The sequence below is a fragment of the Psammomys obesus genome, unplaced genomic scaffold, assembly GCF_907164565.1.
Source record: "Psammomys obesus unplaced genomic scaffold, mPsaObe1.curated_primary_1811, whole genome shotgun sequence".
Classification (NCBI taxonomy): Eukaryota; Metazoa; Chordata; class Mammalia; order Rodentia; family Muridae; genus Psammomys; species Psammomys obesus.
In genome coordinates, this window is record NW_026590699.1 from 3,048,884 (window position 1) to 3,061,141 (window position 12,258).

The window sequence follows — 12,258 nt, forward strand, 5'->3', positions numbered from 1 at the left end:
TGGCATGCCTGGGATGAAGCCTACTTGGTCGTGGTGGATGATATCTTTGATGTGTTCTTGGATTCGGTTTGCAAGTATTTTATTGAGTATTTTTGCTTCAATGTTCATAAGAGAGATAGGTCTGAAGTTCTCTTTTTTTGTTGGGTCTTTGTGTGGTTTAGGTATCAAAGTGACTGTGGCTTCATAGAATGAGTTTGGTAGTGTTCCTTCTGTTTCTATTTTATGGAATAGTTTCAGGAGAATTGGTGTGAGCACTTCTTTGAAGGTCTGGTAGAATTCTGCGCTGAAACCATCTAGCCCAGGGCTTTTTTTGGTGGGGAGACTGTGAATGACTGCTTCAATTTCCTTGGGGGATATAGGGCTGTTCAGTCTTTCTACCTGATCTTGACTTAATGTTGGAAGATGGAATCTATCAAGAAAATTGTCCATTTCATTTAGGTTTTCAAATTTTGTGGCATATAAGCTTTTGTAGTATGACCTAATGATTGTTTGAATTTCCTCAGTGTCTGTAGTTATGTCACCCTTTTCATCTCTGATTTTGTTGATTTGGATAGATTCTCTCTGCTTTTTAGTTAGTTTGGTTAAGAGTTTGTCTATCTTGTTGATTTTCTCAAAGAACCAGCTTTTTGTTTCATTGATTCTTTGAATAGTTTTATTTGTTTCTAATTGATTGATTTCAGCCCTGAGATTGATTATTTCCAGCCATCTGCTCCTCTTGGGTGTATCTGCTTCTTTTTTTTCTAGGGTTTTCAGTTGGGCCATTAAGTTGTTTGTATGTGATGTTACGAATTTCTTCTTGCAGGCACTTAGTGCTATAAATTTTCCCCTGAGCACTGCTTTCAATGTGTCCCATAAATTTGGGTATGTTGTGCCTTCATTGTCATTGAATTCTAGGAAGTCTTTAATTTCTTTCTTTATTTCTTCCTTAACCCAGCTGTCATTGAGTAACAAGTTGTTCAGTTTCCATGTGCATGTAGGCTGTTTGTTATTTCTGTTGTTGTTGAGGTCCAGCTTAAGTCCATGGTGGTCAGATAGAATACAAGGGATTATTTCAATCTTTTTGTATCTGTTGAGGCTTGCTTTATGACCAACTATATAGTCTGTTTTGGAGAAGGTTCCATGTGGTGCTGAAAAGAAGGTATACTCTTTTGAGTTTGGATGAAAAGATCTGCAGACATCTATTAGGTCCACTTGATTTAGGGTCTCTGTAAGTGTTTATATTTCCCTATTTGTTTTCTGCCTAGTTGATCTGTACCTTGGTGAGAGGGAGTGTTGAAGTCTCCCACTATTAGGATTTTAGGATCAATGTGTGATTTAAGCTTTAATATTGTTTCATTTACGAATGTAGGTGCTCTTGTATTTGAGGCATAGATATTCAAAATTGTGATGTCCTCTTGGTGGATTTTTCCTATGATGAGAATATAGTGGCCCTCCTTATTATTTTTTTTTATTAACTTGGGTTGAAAGTCTATTTTATTAGATATTACAGTGGCTACTCCCACTTGTTTTCTGGAACCATTTGCTTGAAAAACATTTTTCCAGCCCTTTACTCTGAGGTAGTGTTTATCTTTGTTGCATAGGTGTGTTTCTTGGATGCAACAGAATGATGGATCCTGTTTCCGCAACCATTCTGATAGTCTGTGTCTTTTTATTGGCGAGTTGAGTCCATTGATGTTGATAGAAACTAGTGACCAACAATTGTTACTTACTTTAGATGTGGGGTTGGTGGTGTCACTGAGTTTCATTGCTTGTATTCTTTTGGTTTTTTTGTTGTGTAGTTATCTATTTCCTCTGTTTCCTTAGATGTAGTTGTTTTCTTTTGTTTGGAGTTTCCCTTCTAGTAACTTCTGTAGAGGTGGGTTACTATGTAGATATTGTTTAAATTTGTTTTTTTTTTTTTTTTCTTGGAATATTTTGAATTCTCTGTCTATGTTGATTGAAAGTTTTGCTGGGTATAGTAGTCTGGGTTGGAATCTGTGGTCCCTTAAGGACTGTACAATTTCTGTCCAGGCCCTTCTGGCTTTCATAGTTTCTGTTGAGAAATCTTGTGTGATTCTGATAGCTCTACCTTCATATGTTACTTTGCCTTTTTCCCTTGCTGCTTTTAGAATTTTTTCTTTGTTTTGTAGGTTCAGTGTTTTGACTATGATGTGACATGAAGAATTTCTTTTCTGGTCTAGTCTACTTGGTGTTCTGTAGGCCTCTTGTATGTTTATGGCCATTTCCTTCTTTAAGTTGGGAAAGTTTTCTTCTATAATTTTCTTGAAAATATTTTCCGGACCTTTGAGCCTGATGTCTTCTTTTTCTTCTACTCCTATTATTCTTAGGTTTTGTCTTTTCATGGTGTCCTTGATTCCTTGAATATTTTGTGTTTGGAACTTTTCTGATTTTATTTTTTCTTTGAGAGACGTGTCAATTTCCGCAAGAGTATCTTTGGCTCCTGAAATTCTTTCTTCCATGTCTTGTATTCTGTTGGTGATGTTTACCTTTGTAGTTCCTGTTCTTTTCTCTATGTTCTCCAGCTCCTGGTTTTTCTCTATTTGTGTTTTCTTTATTGATTCTAATTCTGTTTTCATGTCTTGCACCATTTCCTTCATCTGTTTGAATGTGGAGTCTTGCTTTTCAATGATAGCTTCTATTTTTTTGTCCGTTTCCTCTCTATGTATCACTAATTGTGCCTCTACTTCTTTGGGTATAATTGCCTGTATTTCTATGAGAGCTTTGTTTATTTCTTCTTTATTTGCCTTCATTTGTGTGGACATTTCTTTGAGAGCTTTGTGCATTTCTTCTTTGTTTGCCTCAATTTTCGTGGTCATTTCTCTGAGAGCACGATTTGTTTCCTCTTGGTTAGTCTCGATTTCTTTGGCTATTTCTCTGAGGGCTTTGTTCATTTCATCTTTATGGGCCTCTAATAGCTGGAGAAACATAGTTTTGAGGTCGTTTTCTTGTATATCTAGTGAATTGAAGTGTCCATTGTTTTGTGGGGTTGCTGGTGAGGTCATTATGTCCTGATTTTTGTTGGGAGTGTTCTTACGTCTGCCTCTAGCCATCTGGTTATTTATAATCCTCGCTGTTTGTTCCTCGAGATTGTAGTTTGGGCTATGATCCTCTCTTTCAGTTTTCTGGACTGTTTTTTCAGGAAGATGAGAGAGGTTCACTGGTTTGGGAGTGTGCACTGTGGTTTCAGTTTTGCCTAAGTAAGGAATGTGATGCTGGCTCTATTCGCATGTGCTTTTAGGGGCACAGTGTGCATGCGTGGATTCTCTGACTATTGCAGTGGCCTGCAAGCCACTATTATGCAGTTCTGACTGAGATCCAGTGATTGTTTGCCTGGATTACACTGGTGGACCCGCAAAGCAGAGGTTTCAATGTTGGGGTCGCTATCCCAAGAATCCCTATGATGCCCACACTAGGGGTGTGGATGGCAGGGATCTCGTCTGGTTGCTTCTGTGGAGAGGCCCAGGGCAAACTCTCCCTAGAAGGCTCACTCACTCTCTTGCAGGACCATTTGGAATGCACAGGGGTTCCCCTTGCTCAGTACTCTCTGATTTGGTCCTGCTGTGGAGAATGCGCAGGTGGGCTCTCAGCTCTGTGACACTGTGGCCGCAGGACTCAGTGTCCACCTTTCCTGTGTGCTGCCTCTTTGTCCTTTCCCTCTGCCAGGAGGGGTTATGTTGACTGGTCCCTGGGTGGTGCGGGAAAGAGTTAGGGTGAGTGTACTCAATTCCAGATCCCGGGCCCAGATCTCTCTGCCAGAAGCAGCCTGGCGGTAGAATCTTTGTTTGCTGATCCCGAGAGAGTACCAGGTAAGGTTGAGTGTCCTCAGATCCAGAGCTTGGGTTTCTCTGCTAGGGGCCGCTCGGTGAGCTGGAGAGAGGGTGCTGTGTCCTTGGCAGGCTGCCTCTCTGTCCTTCCCCTCTGATCTTCTCTTCTGCTAGGGCAAGCTTATGGAGGTGCTCTCAGCGGAGTGCCAGAAGGGGTTGGGGCTTCTCAGTTCGATCCTGAGCTGGCGTTTCTCTGCCAGGGGTCAGGGGTGGGGGGCGCCGGTGATAGAACTTGCTGCTAGACCTTATTGCGCTGGACCCAGGAGAATCTCAGGACATGTAGAATGACCACAGTCCCAGATCCTGAGCTGTATTTTGTTTGCTAGGAGCATCAGGCAGCACTGGAGTTCCGGCACTGTGAAGCTGCTGTGTGCCTCTTTATCCTTCTGCTCCGCTGCGGCAGGGTTATGGTGGCATTTGGGGGAGTGCCCGAAAGGATTGGGTTTTCTCAGCCCAGATCTCAGGTTGAGGTACAGACAATGTGGTCTGTGGCAGATTCTGCTGGCCGCCTTTTGCCTCCTCCCAAGAGGGAGTAGAAATTTTGAGCTGGGTGTGCAGCTGCTCTCCGCATGGCGGGAGCTCAGTTGTGATGGTGGCAGGTACCCACAGTCAGCGAGACCTTCCAGGGAAAGACTGGGTGACCAGTGATCAGTCTTGCAACTTTCCTTCCCCGTGGGTTTTTTTTTTTTTTTTTGCAACTGGGACTCCCAGTCTCAGGCACCCTTGTACCCACCGATCAGCCTGGGAAAGTGATTGGGACACGCAGGCTTGCGGCACCAGCCTGGAGACCCAAAGCCCGCATTAGCCGGGTTCTCTTCCGGGTGCTGGCTGGGCAGCCAAGAGTGGACCTGACCGATTCCCATGCCGTGGGAGCCTCCCCTCACCTGGGAAACACGATAGCTGTTGTTTTAGGGCCCAGAGTTCAGTCTCCTGGTCACTGCAGGGAGTGTGTTGTCCAGTTTCTCAGACACGGTGTTCTCCAGGCACTGCCATCTTGGCCCCTCTCTGTCGATTTAGAATTTTTAATCAGCCAATCAGAAATAATTTCTTAGTCAAGGTTAAACAGCAACACTTGGAGAAGATGACAGTTTTCTTGTAAAGACTAAGAATCTCAGGGGACATGCAATTAACAAATATAAAGGACCAGATTATACTCCAACAGGTGCCCAACTCTTTCTGTTGTAGGTCATGGAATCTTTGGATTTATGCCCTGATGTGTTATAGTTGGATCAGATAGTGTTTCTTTTTTTTTTTTAATTTTTAAGGGACCTCTGAATGGCTGTACTTATATACACTGCCATAAATAGGGGTTACGCTTTCCACACTCCCTTTCCAACATTTATTGTCAGAGTTCTTGATGATTGCAACTCTTGTGTGAAGTAGTCTTTCCACTGTGTAATTTTCAAGAATCAACAGTGTTGTAGCTGCTTGGGCTAACTTTTAGATCTTCTTGTCTATTCCATTGGTCTATATGTCTGCCTTTTGTGCCAGTATCATGCTGTGCTTTCACATAATATTTTAAAGATAAATGTCTAGACACACCTAAACTCCCAATATTCAACCACAAAAATGTCACTAAAGTAGACAGATCATTTAAAAAGTAAGAAAAAAATCACTAATAAAGAAAACTTCTAAACAAAGAAAAGCATGATACCAGATTTATGAGTGAAATGTAGCAAACTCTTAAAGAATATTTAATACATGTCCTCTTTAATTTATTCTACAAAACAGAAAAGTAAGGAAACTCCACAACTCAATCTACAAAGCCAGTATCACTGTAACACCAAAAGTAGATTAAGATTAACAAAAAAAAAAAGTTATAATCCCATTTCTTTGATTACTGTGTTTGAAAAAAAACTTTAATAAAATTGTGGCAAACTAAATTCAATTATAAGAATTCAAGGATCATTTTATCCATCCAAATAATAAACATAACCTACTATATAAACAAAATCAAAATCAAAAAGTAGCACAATCATCAAATTAAATGCAGAAAAAGACTGTTGTCCAATTTCCATATCCTTCATGATAAAACCCATGAAGAAACTCAAAGAAGGCATAAATCTGAGCAAGTTTAAGGCTATGTTTGACAAACTTACAGAAACATTATAATGAACAAACATTTTTTAAAAATCACTAATAGCTTTTACCTTAAAATTAGAAATGAGAACAGATGTCTTCTCTCACTGCTTCTGCTTGGTGTAGTAGTTGAAACATTAGCCAGAGCAACAAGGCAAGAAAAAGGAATTAAAAGAGATACAAAGAGTAGAAGAAGAAAACAACTTATCCTCACAGATGCTGCAATTCGTACTTAAACTCAGAAGACTTATAAGTGAGCTCATTACTTACAGTAAAGCATCAGGATACAAAATCAACATAGAGTAAGCATCATCTTTTCTATGCACCAAAACCAGACTCACTGAAAAGGGCCTAAGGAAAATAATCTGAGACACAATAGCTTCAAAAAATAAAGTACATAGGCCTAAACTTGACCAGTAATGGTTAAGCATCACTACAATAAAAACCATAGATCACTGAAGATCTAACTCTGGGAGGCATGAGAAAATAGACTAAGCTAGTGTTTTGGACTGGTGGAACAAATATTGTTGCTGTACCTGTGTTACAATAGTATGTAAGTTTCCTCCAATCTCAGTCAAAACTCTTATGATAGTCCTTAGGCAAATTGAACAAAACAATTTTAAAATTCATAAGGAAAAAAATCAAAAGACCCAAAACATCCAAAGCTGCCGTTACTAACAGGAGCAAGCAAGAGGCCCACAATCCCAATACCTCAGAGTTTCCTAACTCGGCATTCCACAGCTTCAAGTGAATTGTTTGTTTAGATATTAGAGTTTTAAAATCTAGATGATAAGGACTATATTTTCGTTTGATTAATTAGACCTAGCATGTCTTAATATTTTAGAACACATTAAGAACAGTTTACTGGGCGGGACAAGATGGCGGCGCCAGGAGAACACTGCATCTGAGGAGCAGGACAACATTTTCCATAGAGAGACCAAGAGACTGAATTCTGGGCCCTAAAACAATAAAGATCATGTTTCCCAGGTGAGAGGAAACCCCCACAGCATGAGAATCAGTAGGGTCCACTCTCAGGAAGAGATCCCGGGTCACACAGGCACTAGTTCATCAGACCAGAGCCACACGCCTGCATGTCCTGATCATCTTCCCAGGCTGATCAGTGGGAACAAAAAACGCCAAAGACTGGGAGTTACAGTCTCAAGAAAAATCCCACAGGGAAGGAAGGAAACAGTACTGACTTGGGTCACCCAGTCCTTCCCTGGAAAAAGTCTTGCAGACCTGCAGGTACAAGCTGCCATTACTGAACTGGGCACCAGCCGTGGGCACAGACAATTGCTGTGCACCCAGCTCTTCAGCACAGACAGAGCTATGCGCCCCAGGGCAACAGACACTGGGAGTATCTGTTGGGAGAAAAACCCCACAGGGAAGGAAGGAAATGGTATTGACTTGGGTCACCTAGTCTTTCCCTGGAAAAAGTCTCGCAGACAAGCAGGTATGAGCCGCCATTACCGAACTGGGCTCCAGCCAAGAGTACAGACAGTTGCTGTGTGCCCAGCTCTTCGGCACAGACAGAGCTGTGTGCCCCAGGACACCAGAGATTGAGAGTCACTGTCAGGAGAAATCCTCACAGGGAACGAAGCAAAGGGAACTGACTTAGGCCACCCAGTATATCCCTGAAAAATGGCCCGCAGATCTGCCCAACCCAAGGAACTGCTGTGCACCAGATAACCTGCTATAACCAGGAGAGTGGTATCCATCACCACAGATTACCGCTTGGGTACTGGGGCACAGAGCCCCAACCTCAGACCTACAGAAGCCCAGAATCCCTGAGATCAACCCGCAGATACTGCTCCAAGGGGCAACCAGTTACCCCTAAAAAAACTGACCAAACCACAGGACACACAGGTTACAGATCACTAAATTTACAGCAAGAAAACCAGAAGCAGGGCAGATGTCTTCAGGACTTCTCTGGGTGAGAGGAGAGCCCTCTCCACTAACAAGGACCACAGTTACCACTCAGGTCTTTCTGCCTGAGGTGAGCAGTGGAAACTCCTGAAAAACACTGGCCATCCAGTAACTATACCCAAAAAGCTGAGAAGTCTTCCTTCAGGAAAAATCATCTTCCTGCAAAGGGGATTCGATCCACCACAAGATTCCAGAAACCACAAGAAACTAACTCCAAACACCTAAGATAGCCCAGTGGGTAGAGGCCAGTGAAAAAGCTCAACCAACAAAACACAGAGCAATATGGCACCACCAGAACCCAGTTATCCAGGGGTAAGTAGCTCTGGACACCCCAGCATAATGGAAATTCAAGAAGATGGCCTAAAATCTATGCTTTTGAAGACGATAACAGAGGAAACAAATAAAATGGGTAAAGACCTAAAGGAAGGTAAACTCAAACAGATTATGGCTATCCGTAAAGAAATAAAGGAAGATAAAAACAAACAGATTATGGCCATGCGTAAAGAAATACAAGAAGTTGCAGCCAAACAGTTAGTGGCCTTAAGAGAGGAAATGCTTAAGTCACTGAGTGAAATTAAAAAAAAAAAAAATAGAAGATTGTTCAAACAAGCAGCTGAAGAAATTAAAGGAAAAACAGAAAAAATACAGTCAGACAGGCGAAGGAAATCAACATAACAGCTCAAGATCTGAAGATAGAATTGGAAAAATTAAAGAAAACACAAATGGAGAAAATTGTGGAGAGAAAGAACTTAGGGAAGAAAACAGGAACTACAGAAGTTAGCATAACCTATAGACTACAAGAGATGGAAGAAGAAATCTCAGGTGTGGAAGATTCAATGGAAGAGATAGATGTATCTGTTAAAGAAAATGTTAAATCTAAAAAAATCCTGACACAGAACGTCAAAGAAAATCAAGACAACATAAAAAGACAAAACCAAAGAATAATAGTAATAGAAGAAAAAGAAGATTCCCTGTTCCAAGGCCCAGAAAATATTTACAACAAAATCATTGAAAAAAATTTTCCCAACTTAAAGGAGAGGCCAATAAGAATACAAGAGGCCTACAGAACACCCAATAAATTAGACCAGAAAAGGATAACCTTCCACCACATAATAATCAAAACAATAATTATACAGAACAAAGAAAAAATACTAAAAGCTGCAAGGGAAAAAAAGCCAAGTAACATATAATGGCAAACCCATTAGAATCACACCTGACTTTTCAACAGAAACTATGAAAGCCAGAAGAACCCGGACAGATAATATGCAGACCATAAGAGAACACAGATGTCAGCCCAGACTACTATACCCAGCAAAACACTCAGTCCTCATAAACGGAAAAAACAAGATATTCAAGGACAAAAACAAATTTCAACAATACCTACGCACAAATCCAGCATACAGAAGACACTGGAAGGGAAAATACAACCCAAGAATACTAGCTACTTTCAAGAAAACACAGGAAATAATTAACCTCACTACAGTAAAACAAAAAGCAACCAAGCACATAACCTTATGACCACAGGCAACATCAAAATCAAAGGATCTAACAGCCACGGAGCCACTAGTCATTAATCTCTCTCAACATCAATGGACTCAAGTCTCCTATAAAAAGACACAAACTAACAGAATAGATGTGTAAACAAAACCCAGAAATCTGTTGCATACTAGAAACACACCTAAGTCACAAAGATAGACATTACCTGAGGGTAAAGGGTTGGAAGACTGCTTTCCAAACAAATGACCCAAGAAACAAGCAGGAGTAGCCATTCTAATATCTGATAAAATGGACTTTCAACCAAAATTAATAAAAAGAGATGAGGAAGGACACTTCATACTCATCAAGGGAAAATTCCACCAGGAAGACATCACAATCCGGAACATCTATGCCCCAAATACAAGGGCACCAACATTTGTAAAAGAAACATTGATAAAACTTAAATCACACATAGATCCCCACACATTAAGAGTGGGAGACTTCAACACCCCCCTCTCAACAAAGGACAGGTCAACAAAACAGAAATTAAACAAAGAAACAATATCTTTGACAGAGGTCATGAATCAAATGGACCTCACAGACATTTACAGAACTTTACACCCAAACACAAAAGAATTTACCTTCTTCTCAGCACCTCATGGAACCTTCTCCAAAATAGACCATATAGTTGGTCACAAAGCAAGCCTCAACAGATACAAGAAGACTGAAATAATCCCTTGTATCCTGTCTGATAACCATGGAATAAAGCTGGACTCCAACAACAACAGAAATAGCAAAAAGCCCACACACACATGGAAGCCGAACAACCTGCTACTAAATGACAGCTGGGTCAGGGAAGAAATAAAGAAAGAAAATAAGTCTTCCTAGAATTCAATGAAAATGAAGGCACAACATACCCAAACTTGTGGAACACAGTAAAAGCAGTGCTAGGAGAAAAGTTCATAGAACTAAGTGCCTTCAAGAAGAAATTCGAGACGGGTCATTCAAACAACTTAATGGCTCACTTAAAAACCCTAGAAAAAGAAGAAGCAGACAGACCAAAAGGGAGTAGACAGCTGGAAATAATCAAACTCAGGGCTGAAATCAATAAATTGGAAACAAATAAAACAATTCAGACAGGGGCAGGGCAAGATGGTGGCGCCGGGAGGACTCTCATTCTGAGGAGCAGCACAGCAGGATTGGCATAGTGACCAGCAATCAGAACTCGCGGCCATAAAAAACAAGTGATTGTGTTTCACAGGTGAGAGGACACCCCACGGTGGGGGATTCAATCAGCTTTAACTCACCGGGCTAAACCGTGGAGTGGAAGATATCCTGGTTCCGCCAGGCGCTTGGTCACCAGCCCAGAGCTACACGCCAGCGAGATCTGGTCACGGTCCCAGACTGAACTGTGGACCCACAACACCATAGACTGGATTTCCCAGTCGAAAGATAACCCCATGGAGCAGGAAACAATTGGGACCGACCTCAGGTTACCCAGACATCCCCTGGAAAAGACTCGGGTTCCGCGGGTGCCCCAGGAGCCAGCCCGGACCCAGAGCCGGGACACAGGCACCTGCTCGGAGCCCTGCCTGCGCACCTGATTCGCCGTCTCAGATAGAACTATGGGCACCAGGGCACCAGGGCACCAGACTGCGTGTCTCTGGCAGGAGGAAACCCCCAGCGGAGGGGTTCAGCAGCTCTAATGCTTAGAACACCCAGCACCAAAACACTTCCTGGACTCACGCAGACTCTAGTGCAGGCAGGAGCACTGTGCTCTGCTGCCATTATTGAGTTCCCCTAGGGCACTGGGACACACAGCTGCATCCTCAGACCTACAAAAACCAGAGAATCATTACAGCAGCCCTCAGATACTGTGCCAAGGATCAACCAGTTATCCCTAGCTAAACTATCAAAACTGTGGGAATCCCTGGTCCTTCAAGAGGGCTGCACCCACAATGTCTGGACCAGAGCAGTGCCTGCAGCCGCCATCCCAGACAGAGACACACAGCTTCTGGTCCAGAGTGAGGCACCCAGCCTCCAGACCAGAGCAGTGACCCCAGGTGCCAACTCAACCTAGGTGCACATTCTCCAGGTCCAGAGCAGAGCAATCAGCCTCTGGCCCAGAGACTTGCTGAGTGCACCTCCCACCTTCCCAGACAGAACTGTGCACCTCAGGATAACAGACTAAGTTTCCCTGTTGGGAAAAAACCCCACAGCTAGGGAATCAGCAGTTTCCTCAAGAGGACTGTACATGGAAATTTAGTGAACAGCAGCACACTAAATTTATAACAAGAAACCAAGCAGTGGGGCAGCTGTCTTGAGAAATTCTATGGGTAAGAGGAGATCCCCCTCTGCCTAACATAGACCACAGCTACTACTCAGGGCTATAAACCTGAGGTGAACAGTGGCAACTCCTGAGAAACACTGGCCATACAGTGACCATAACCAAAAAGCAGAGAAGGACTCCTTCAGGAAAAATCATCTTCCGGCCAAGGGGATACTCCCTACCTCAGGACTCCAGGAAGCACAGAAACTAACAGCCAACACCTAAATCAACCCAAATGGGCAGAGGTCAGCGTAAAGGCTCAACCAACAAAATACAGAGCAATAGAGCATCTCCAGAACCCAGCCGTCCAGGGGCGAACAGCCCTGAACAATGCAGCATAATAGAAAATCAAGAAGATGACCTTACATCTATGTTGATGAAGAGGATAATAGAGGAAACAAATAAATTACGTAAAGAATTAGAGGAAGATAAAACCAAACAGATCATGGCTATCCATAAAGAAATGGAGGAAGATAAAGACAAGCAGATTAGGACCATCCGTGAAGAAATACGGGAAGATGCAGCCAAACAGCTTGTGGCCTTCACAGAAGAAATAATTAAATCACTGAAAGAAATAAAAGAGACAGAGTTGAAGGAACTAAAAGAAAAAGAGGAAAATACAAG